Here is a 10,429-nt window from a genome sequence, read left to right on the forward strand (position 1 = left end):
CAGATGGACGTGGTTACTTAGCCCCGATGGTGTTTAAAGTATAGGAAGACTTTGTGTGTGATGTTATACGCGAGAAAAACGTGTGGGATGAACATAACACATTATGATACATGAACATATGGTTGTCAAATTATCCCGAAGAAAGTCCTGAGTAAGCTTCGATGAGGTAGATATATTTGGGGTTTAAGTCAGTGCCTAAATCTGAGAGCTTTTGAGAGAATGCTTATGTTGTGTTTCTTGTTACTAGTTAATCTACTTTTTGGCATTTGTGTGTAAACCTTGTATTAACTTTCGCATTAGAAATATAATGCTATATATATCTGTGTTTATAAACTGTATGTGAAATGTGATGTTTGGATTATGTATGGTGCCAGGAAATTGTATGTTAGGCTTTGGAATTATGTTTTTACTACAACTGGAACGTATTGATAGCCGAATTATTAATTATGCTTAATTGCTTACTATGGCGTAAAAGAACATTCACTCAATCACTCGCATTATCTTTATTCGTTATTGGAGATCAGGTCCACTATATAACCGAATGCACTTGAACAATCGAATTCGAGACATGGGATTGATGTTCGTAATGGCCGGTTTTTAAACGACTGAGTGAGTTAGTGAGTTGGGTGTAACGCCACTGTTGACAGTATTCCAGTTATACCACGACGTGTCAGCTGAATGCGGGGGAAAAGCCCGAAGTGATAGTGCTGACAAACTACAAACATAATCGGGGCGATATCACCGAATTTCACAAACATGATAACTACCGCGTACTAACTAAAATATTGGTGTTCGATGTTACCGAATTTCACACCTGTACTAACTACCGAGGCAGAACTTATATTGTGATGTTCGGTATAACCGAATTTCACGTGAAAGATAACTACCGCGAAATAACTTAAACAGTGGTATTCGATAAAACCGAATTTCACATCCATGATAATTACCGAGGAATTACTTAAATATTGGTGTTCGATGTAACCAAATTTCACGTACATGTTTACTACCGCGTAATAACCTAAATAGCAGTGTTCGATATAACCGAATTTCACATACATGATAACTACCGAGAAATTACTCAAACATTGGTGTTCGACATAACCGAAGTCCACGTCTGTACTAATTACCGAGGAATAACTTTAACAGCGGTGTTCGATATAACCGAATTTCACGTCTGTACTAACTACCGAGGAATAACTCAAATATTGGTGTTTGACATAACCGAAGTTCACGTCTGTACTAATTACCGAGGAATTACTTAAATAGTGGTGTTCGACACTACCGGATCTCACTACATTATAACTACCGAGAAATTACTTTAAAAGTGTGTTCAATATAACCGAATTTCACGCCTTTTACTAACTACCGAGGAAAAACTTAAATACTGGTGTTCGATATAACCCAATTTCATGTAAATGATAACCAGCGGGGAATAATTTCAATATTGGTGCCCGTTTGAACCCATTTTAAACTGAAAACAATTGTATTAATAACTTTTCCTGTAAATATTTACTTTGTAATAACCAATGTAGCCTTATGCAGGCATGTACAGAAGACAAAGGTAGACATGTCTTCGTAACACATTCAGATTTTAACATCCCAAATTCGAGGATTTTAGAGGTACAAAGATCAGAAAGCGTGGCTTGATTTATATATTTTCTGGGGGTTATTTCCGTCGTAATAATTATTACCGATGTATCGATGCCGTTTTTAGTAACGAAAAGAACCACTGGTAAATTCATTCCATCATACTTTCTAAATATAATCTTCAATGTTGCCTGTTTTCTGACGAAATGAACAAGGGGGCGTTATGTCTGAGCTAAATGCTCCCCACGTTTTATACGCGCCGCGACTCGTATAGAATTGGTTTCTGGCACGACCAATTTGTTATTTTATGCCATACTGTATGATTCTGGGAATGAGAAGCCGTTTGTGTAGATTTACTGAAGCAATCATTAGGGTAGCTTCATTTCGCCGCCCGTAATTTTTTGCGGGAGACGGCAACAGTACACGGCAAGGAGAACTCATTTCTCCTTTAAATATCTGTGAAGGTCAGAGAAAACGAGTTTGGGTTGTACATCTACAGATGCGAAGCCAGGCTGCAGACGCCACCTTCATTACTGATTAGTGCTTCTTTTTCAGCGCCTTGTAAACGATGTATCATAACTGTATTGACTTTGGTCAGAACATAATTGATCCTTGTAGGTTTGGTTTTGCTACTAATCCGGTTTCAACCTTTTAACTGATCAGTTAATATAAAATAATCGAGAAACGCTTCGGACACAATGTTCATTTTTCAAATCCAAAGTTGTATTTACGTCTTCTTTTCAAATTGCTAACTGCTATGTTTCTGTGTGTGTCTCCAATAGAATTATGTCCTACATGGGTTCCGGTGATGACTGTCAGCACTCCGTGGTTGTTGTAACAACCTGCTAAATGATGATCGGATGGTTAAATGTGAGACTTGACTGAAAGCGTGTCATCGTACCCCGACAACGTGGGACGTTACTAATGTATCAATCATTGATGTGTCTGTCTTAATAATTGACAGCGCCTCAATGTTGCTGGAATAGTGTTGGCAGCGGCGTAACGCAACATTCATTCACACACTCATTGATAGCGTTTGGATGAAAATTAAAAGAAGAGCGTCTAGAAGATGTGACAAGTGTTAGAAATCGATGAAACGAACGATGGTTCACTGAACCATATTAATTTCCCTTCCGCCCAGCCCTTTCTGGTAATGTAAAATCTCTAAATGAAGCAAGACCAGCTTTTCCTCTGGTGTGAATCTCCAACCTCACTGGGGCTCCTTTTCAATATACATGGTTATTTGATTCGATGAAAATCATTGATTTTCAGAGCGAATTTTCAGAGCGTTCGTCTAATACCCTCCTCATGCTGCAAAGTGGATCAACGCGTCTTTGATTCTCACTATTGTTGTCGACATAACAGGGTGCGATGAGAGATGACGACATGTTGTGTCAGTTGTACGAGCTGCACCTCCTGGGCCCGACTAGATTTGTTTGTGATTTGTTTGTTGTTCAACGCCGCACTCAGCAATTGTCCAGTTATATGCCGGCGGTCTGAAAATAATCGAGTCTGGACCAGACAATCCGGTGATTGATGTCATGAGCATCGATTCATGGAATTAGGATACGATGACATACATCAACCAAGTCAACAAGCCTGACCACCCGATCCCGTTAGCCGCCTCTTATGACCTATTCTCTACCCGTGTCTTCACAGGTCGGGGGTCCGACTATATGAGAATAAGGTGTCCACCAAACGTTTGTGATCCTTGAGGATCCGGGGTAGAAAAGGTCTTCAGCAAACCATGCTTGCCGTTAAAGGCGACTATGCTTGTCGTAAGAGGTGACTAAGGGGATCGGGAGGTCAGGCTTGCTGACCTGGTTGATGCATGTCATCTGTCATCGATGCTCTTGATATTAATCACTGGATTGTCTGGTCCAGACTCGATTATTTACAGACTCGATTACTTATTTGGGTGGTATGGATGTCCACACTATATAAAGTGTCCGGGTTGTGATAGAAGGCTAGGTGTTTGGCTGGTATGGATGTCCACACTATATAAAGTGTCCATATAGTGATAGAAGGCTAGGTGTCAGGCTGGTATGGATGTCCACACTATATACAGTGTCCATATAGTGATAGAAGGCGGGGCGCCTGGCTGGTATGGATGTCCACACTATATAAAGTGTCCGGGTTGTGACAGAAGGCAAGGTGTCAGGCTGGTATGGATGTCCACACTATATAAAGTGTCCGTGTAGTGAAAGAAGGCGAGGCGCCTGGCTGGTATGGATGTCCACACTATATAAAGTGTCCGTGTAGTGATAGAAGGCGAGGTGCCTGGCTGGTATGGATGTCCACACTATATAAAGTGCCCGGGTTGTGACAGAAGGCTAGGTGTCTGGCTGGTATGGATGTCCACACTATATAAAGTGTCCGGGTTGTGACAGAAGGCTAGGTGTCTTGCTGGTATGGATGTCCACACTATATAAAGTGTCCGGGTTGTGACAGAAGGCTAGGTGTCAGGCTGGAATGGATGTCCACACTATATAAAGTGTCCGTGTAGTGATAGAAGGCGAGGCGCCTGGCTCGTATGGATGTCCACACTATATAAAGTGTCCGTGTAGTGATAGAAGGCGAGGCGCCTGGTTGGTATGGATGTCCACACTATATAAAGTGCCCGGGTTGTGACAGAAGGCTAGGTGTCTGGCTGGTATGGATGTCCACACTATATAAAGTGTCCGGGTTGTGACAGAAGGCTAGGTGTCTGGCTGGTATGGATGTCCACACTATATAAAGTGCCCGGGTTGTGACAGAAGGCAAGGTGTCTGGCTGGTATGGATGTCCACACTATATAAAGTGTCCGTGTAGTGAAAGAAGGCGAGGTGCCTGGCTCGTATGGATGTCCACACTATATAAAGTGTCCGTGTAGTGATAGAAGGCGAGGCGTCTGGCTGGTATGGATGTCCACACTATATAAAATGGCCGTGTAGTGAAAGAAGGCGAGGCGCCTGGCTGGTATGGATGTCCACACTATATAAAGTGCCCGGGTTGTGTCAGAAGGCTAGGTGTCAGGCTGGTATGGATGTCCACACTATATAAAGTGTTCGTGTAGTTAAAGAAGGCGAGGTGCCTGGCTCGTATGGATGTCCACACTATATAAAGTGTCCGGGTTGTGATAGAAGGCTAGGTGTCTGGCTGGTATGGATGTCCACACTATATAAAGTGTCCGGGTTGTGATAGAAGGCTAGGTTTCTGGCTGGTATGGATGTCCACACTATATAAAGTGTCCGTGTAGTGAAAGAAAGGCTAGGTGTCTGGCTGGCATGGATGTCCACACTATATAAAGTGTCCGTGTAGTGATAGAAGGCGAGGCGCCTGGCTCGTATGGATGTCCACACTATATAAAGTGTCCGTGTAGTGATAGAAGGCTAGGCGCCTGGCTGGTATGGATGTCCACACTATATAAAGTGTCTGGGTTGTGACAGAAGGCTAGGTGTCTTGCTGGTATGGATGTCCACACTATATAAAGTGCCCGGGTTGTGACAGAAGGCTAGGTGTCAGGCTGGTATGGATGTCCACACTATATAAAGTGCCCGGGTTGTGACAGAAGGCTAGGTGTCTTGCTGGTATGGATGTCCACCTATATAAAGTGTCCGTGTAGTGATAGAAGGCGAGGCGCCTGGCTGGTATGGATGTCCACACTATATAAAGTGTCCGGGTTGTGACAGAAGGCTAGGTGTCTTGTTGGTATGGATGTCCACACTATATAAAGTGTCCGGGTTGTGCTAGAAGGCTAGGTGTCTGGCTGGTATGGATGTCCACACTATATAAAGTGTCCGTGTAGTGATAGAAGGCGAGGCGCCTGGCTGGTATGGATGTCCACACTATATAAAGTGTCCGTGTAGTGATAGAAGGCGAGGCGCCTGGCTGGTATGGATGTCCACACTATATAAAGTGTCCGGGTTGTGACAGAAGACTAGGTGTCTTGTTGGTATGGATGTCCACACTATATAAAGTGTCCGGGTTGTGATAGAAGGCTAGGTGTCTGGCTGGTATGGATGTCCACACTATATAAAGTGTCCGTGTAGTGATAGAAGCCGAAGTGCCTGGCTGGTATGGATGTCCACACTATATAAAGTGCCCGGGTTGTGACAGAAGGCTAGGTGTCTTTCTGGTATGGATGTCCACACTATATAAAGTGTCCGGGTTGTGACAGAAGGCTAGGTGTCAGGCTGGTATGGATGTCACACTATATATAGTGCCCGGGTTGTGATAGAAGGCAAGGTGTCTGGCTGGTATGGATGTCCACACTATATAAAGTGCCCGTGTAGTGATAGAAGGCGAGGCGCCTGGCTGGTATGGATGTCCACACTATATAAAGTGTTCGGGTTGTGACAGAAGGCTAGGTGTCTTGTTGGTATGGATGTCCACACTATATAAAGTGTTCGGGTTGTGATAGAAGGCTAGGTGTCTGGCTGGTATGGATGTCCACACTATATAAAGTGTCCGTGTAGTGATAGAAGGCGAGGCGCCTGGCTGGTATGGATGTCCACACTATATAAAGTGTCCGGGTTGTGACAGAAGACTAGGTGTCTTGTTGGTATGGATGTCCACACTATATAAAGTGTCCGGGTTGTGATAGAAGGCTAGGTGTCTGGCTGGTATGGATGTCCACACTATATAAAGTGTCCGTGTAGTGATAGAAGCCGAAGTGCCTGGCTGGTATGGATGTCCACACTATATAAAGTGCCCGGGTTGTGACAGAAGGCTAGGTGTCTTTCTGGTATGGATGTCCACACTATATAAAGTGTCCGGGTTGTGACAGAAGGCTAGGTGTCAGGCTGGTATGGATGTCACACTATATATAGTGCCCGGGTTGTGATAGAAGGCAAGGTGTCTGGCTGGTATGGATGTCCACACTATATAAAGTGCCCGTGTAGTGATAGAAGGCGAGGCGCCTGGCTGGTATGGATGTCCACACTATATAAAGTGTTCGGGTTGTGACAGAAGGCTAGGTGTCTTGTTGGTATGGATGTCCACACTATATAAAGTGTTCGGGTTGTGATAGAAGGCTAGGTGTCTGGCTGGTATGGATGTCCACACTATATAAAGTGTCCGTGTAGTGATAGAAGGCGAGTCGCCTGGCTGGTATGGATGTCCACACTATATAAAGTGTTCGTGTAGTGAAAGAAAGGCTATTTATCGAGAAGATGTGGATGTCCACACTATACACAAAGTCCATAGAATGATTTGTGCACTTGTGCCATATGGGGTGTATACATTAGAAAGTACACCAGTGAGGCTACCTCAGATTTTGTGCTGCACATGTCTCATGTTTGGTACCCGTGGGATTGCTAGGGCAGCTGTACCACTTATTCCTCCTGTTGGAACTACATGTATATGTTTCACTGAATATGTGTATAGGGACTCGCCTACAAAACTCACATATACACTCACGAATTGACTGTTTATCTCATTGCGAATGTATGCAGACTCGCATATAAATATGTCTCTCTCTTGGTATATAAACAGACTCACGTATGAGCTATTTCTCTCTCTGGGTATGTAAGGAGACTCACATATGAAATATTTCTATCTCTCTCTCTCTCTCTCTCTCTGGGTATGTAAATAGTCTCACATATGAACTATTTCTCTCATTGTGTATGTATACAGATCACATATGAACTATTATTCTCATCGGGTATGTATACAGACTCACATGTGAACTATTTCCCTCATTGTGGATGTAAACAGACTCACGTGTGAACTATTTCTCTCACTGGGTATGAATACAGACTCACATATGAACTATTTCTCTCATTGTGTATGTATACAGACTCACATATGAACTTTTTCCCTCACTGTGGTTGTAAACAGACTCACATGTGAACTATTTCTCTCATTTGGTATATAATCACACTCTCACATGAACTGATTCTCTCATTTGATATGTTTGTGTTGGTTGATTTATGAGATACCTTATACTGACTATGTTTTACACTTTCATCGTGACCTCTTCTGTCTCACGGAATAATTATGTCTACACACTCACGTCGTAAACTATTTTTCTTAGAAATGTTTATACACTTGTGGATACTTGACTGTATACTAGTAAAGAGAGATTGCAAAACCTTTTGATTGTGACACAGTTTCATACATGTACCAAGCAGATGACGACCTTTCGTGTTTATACCTCGTATGGTATGTTTTGAACAATCAACATGCGTAGGCTTGTGTGCTTTGGTTTGTCAACGATTACATCAACTTGTGCAGGTCATAGTTCACATGTGGTTTAAACATATTTTTATTTCAAAAGAAATCTGGATCGGTAAACAAGCAAAACTTGCTTATGTAAATACCTCTCCAGGTAATAACTTTACAACAGCTGGTTATATATCAGATTATATGTAAGATAGTGCTTAACATAAACATACTAAATGCACAAATGAAATATATGAAGCCAATACAAGTGGTGTCTGTGAAATAAGATATAGCAGTTTTCCATTACTAAATGCATAAAGTAAGCTACTCGAATCTTTTGCTTTTGACAATGAAATCGTGAACTGAAGAATAGTCATGTTTGTAGAACTGCTGACTGAACTACTGCCATGTAATATCGTTTTAAAATCATACCCATGTGTGTAGAAATACATAGTGTTTCTGATATGATGGTATTTTTGACAGGTATAGAAAAAGTGAATTATGTTCATATGTGATGTCACTATCGATACCAGCAGCATTGAGCTCCCTGGCACGTGTTTAAATAATGTCGATGTCAAATAACGCAACCATAGTAAAGCCTAATCATTTTAAATAATGATACGATGAAGATCCCGTCGCCTCATGGGCAAGTTTTATTTGTTATGATCCTGTGTTCACAAACTGCTGTGAATCTGTGTGTGAGTGTGAGCGAGTTGATTCCACACCGCTCTCTGTTATATGTAACCATACCTACACGTACGAGCTTCAATCTTTGCGAGTTGGGCTCAAGGCCGGTTTCAGTCATGTGGAACCAAAGATGACACGGGTCGCAGACGTTGAAAACTTTGTTCCAACCCACGATCACCTTAATGGTGTTGACAGGCCAGCCAATCCAAGCAGAAAAGGGATACAATTCTGCACCGAGTCGCTTTTGACCACTGAGCAATTCCTGGGCCACACGTCACATAGACTTGATAAGAGGGATGACTTCAACTTTCCAATAGTGAGTGAGTGTGTATAGTTTTACGCCGCCTTTAGCAATATTCCAGCAATATCATGGCGGGGGACACTAGAAATGGGCTTCACACATTGTACCCATGTCGGGAATCGAACCCGGGTCTTCGGCGTGACAAGCGAACACTTTAACCACTAGGCTATCCGACCGCCCCTTTCCAATAGTCATCTTTCCCTTCATGTCGAACAATATTCATGCAGCTTCAACCTTTGGTGTTTACATTTCTCAACTTTTGAGAAACAATGGATCATGCTACTGCTACCAAGATTTCAAAGAGCGTCATACGACTCTTGCTCAGAAGTTGTTTGATCAAGGTTACAACATTTAAGGCATCAATTTTATGGTAGACATGTGGATGACATTTCCAAATTTGACACATCCTATTTTGACTTGTACCATATGGTCCCGTGTTTTTTTCCAGGTGAACATGCCTTTGCATGTGTTTGTGACGGGTGCCACCGGTGGGGCAGGATACGCTCACCTTTTCGCTCACCTTTTCGCGAACACCTGGTTTCATTACTATTTGAAAGTGATTCATAAACACATGCTAATGATATAGTTGGAATATTTCAGTCGACTCTACTTAATGCAGCGATTTCTCTTGGATATGGAAATGGTTTTGTCGCTTTATTTATATGTAGAATTGGTAATAGCTTACATGCACTTTGAGCAACTAGACGGAACCCCCTCCAAGAGAAGCAAACAGCTCACTGTATGTTTGTGCATGCAGGGCAGATGGACGTCCGCTATTTCACGGATGCCTGGTGATTTATCACTGGTCGAGGTCATCCGTCTATTTCATGTCTTGTCTGTCTCACTGGGGAGATGGGATACTTACCCGCTGTATGTCTAGCTGCCGTTAAAGGCGGACATTGCACATGTGGAACCTTAACAAGAGTTCACACTAATCAACCAATTTCTTGAACTCGGGTAATTGTGTGTTATTCTGGATTGGGACCAAAGGTACCGGTAATAAGCACTGGAGGGCATGTGTGAAGAGATACAGTAAACTACGTTTATAACGAAGTCAAAGGGACCACTAATTTAGTTCGTTATAACCGTAGTTCGTTGAAAGCATATATACAGCATATATCCAGCAAACCCAAAACAAGTTGGTTGTATCTGTCAGTTCGTTATTTGGTGTGTTCGTTATAAACGAATTTCACTGTAACTCTGGTATTGCCATGTACCAGTGTGTGGTTTACTAAATAAAAGGACAGTATTGTCGTAGTTCGGACATTTTGCATTAACTGAATTTCGATATCTTGGCAGGGATATTCAGGGAACCATTCGGAACGATTCTCTACGTAACCTCAAAGAACGCTTGTTCCGGAATGACATGAGTGGTCAGTGTTAGAGAATGAAACCTTTATAATGATGCTGGAGGTCGTGAGGGCGACCAAATAGATCGGGTGGTCAGTTTCGGTGACTTGGTTAACTGCGTGTCACCGTGCCCCGACGGCGTTGATCGTTGCTGACAATAACACTGAATTTTACTGTCCACATTCGATTTTTGACAGACTCCCGTCATATAGGTGGATTGTTACTGAGTGCGACGTTAAACAAACGCATAATAAATATAATAACGGTAAATGAACAAGTTGCCAAACAAACAAAATATACAGTTGCTGGAGGCACCCTGATAGACAATAGCACAATCGAAAGGTCGAATATCATGAAGAC

This window comes from Haliotis cracherodii, unplaced genomic scaffold, assembly GCF_022045235.1.
Source record: "Haliotis cracherodii isolate W230 unplaced genomic scaffold, xgHalCrac1.p SCAF_9, whole genome shotgun sequence".
Classification (NCBI taxonomy): Eukaryota; Metazoa; Mollusca; class Gastropoda; order Lepetellida; family Haliotidae; genus Haliotis; species Haliotis cracherodii.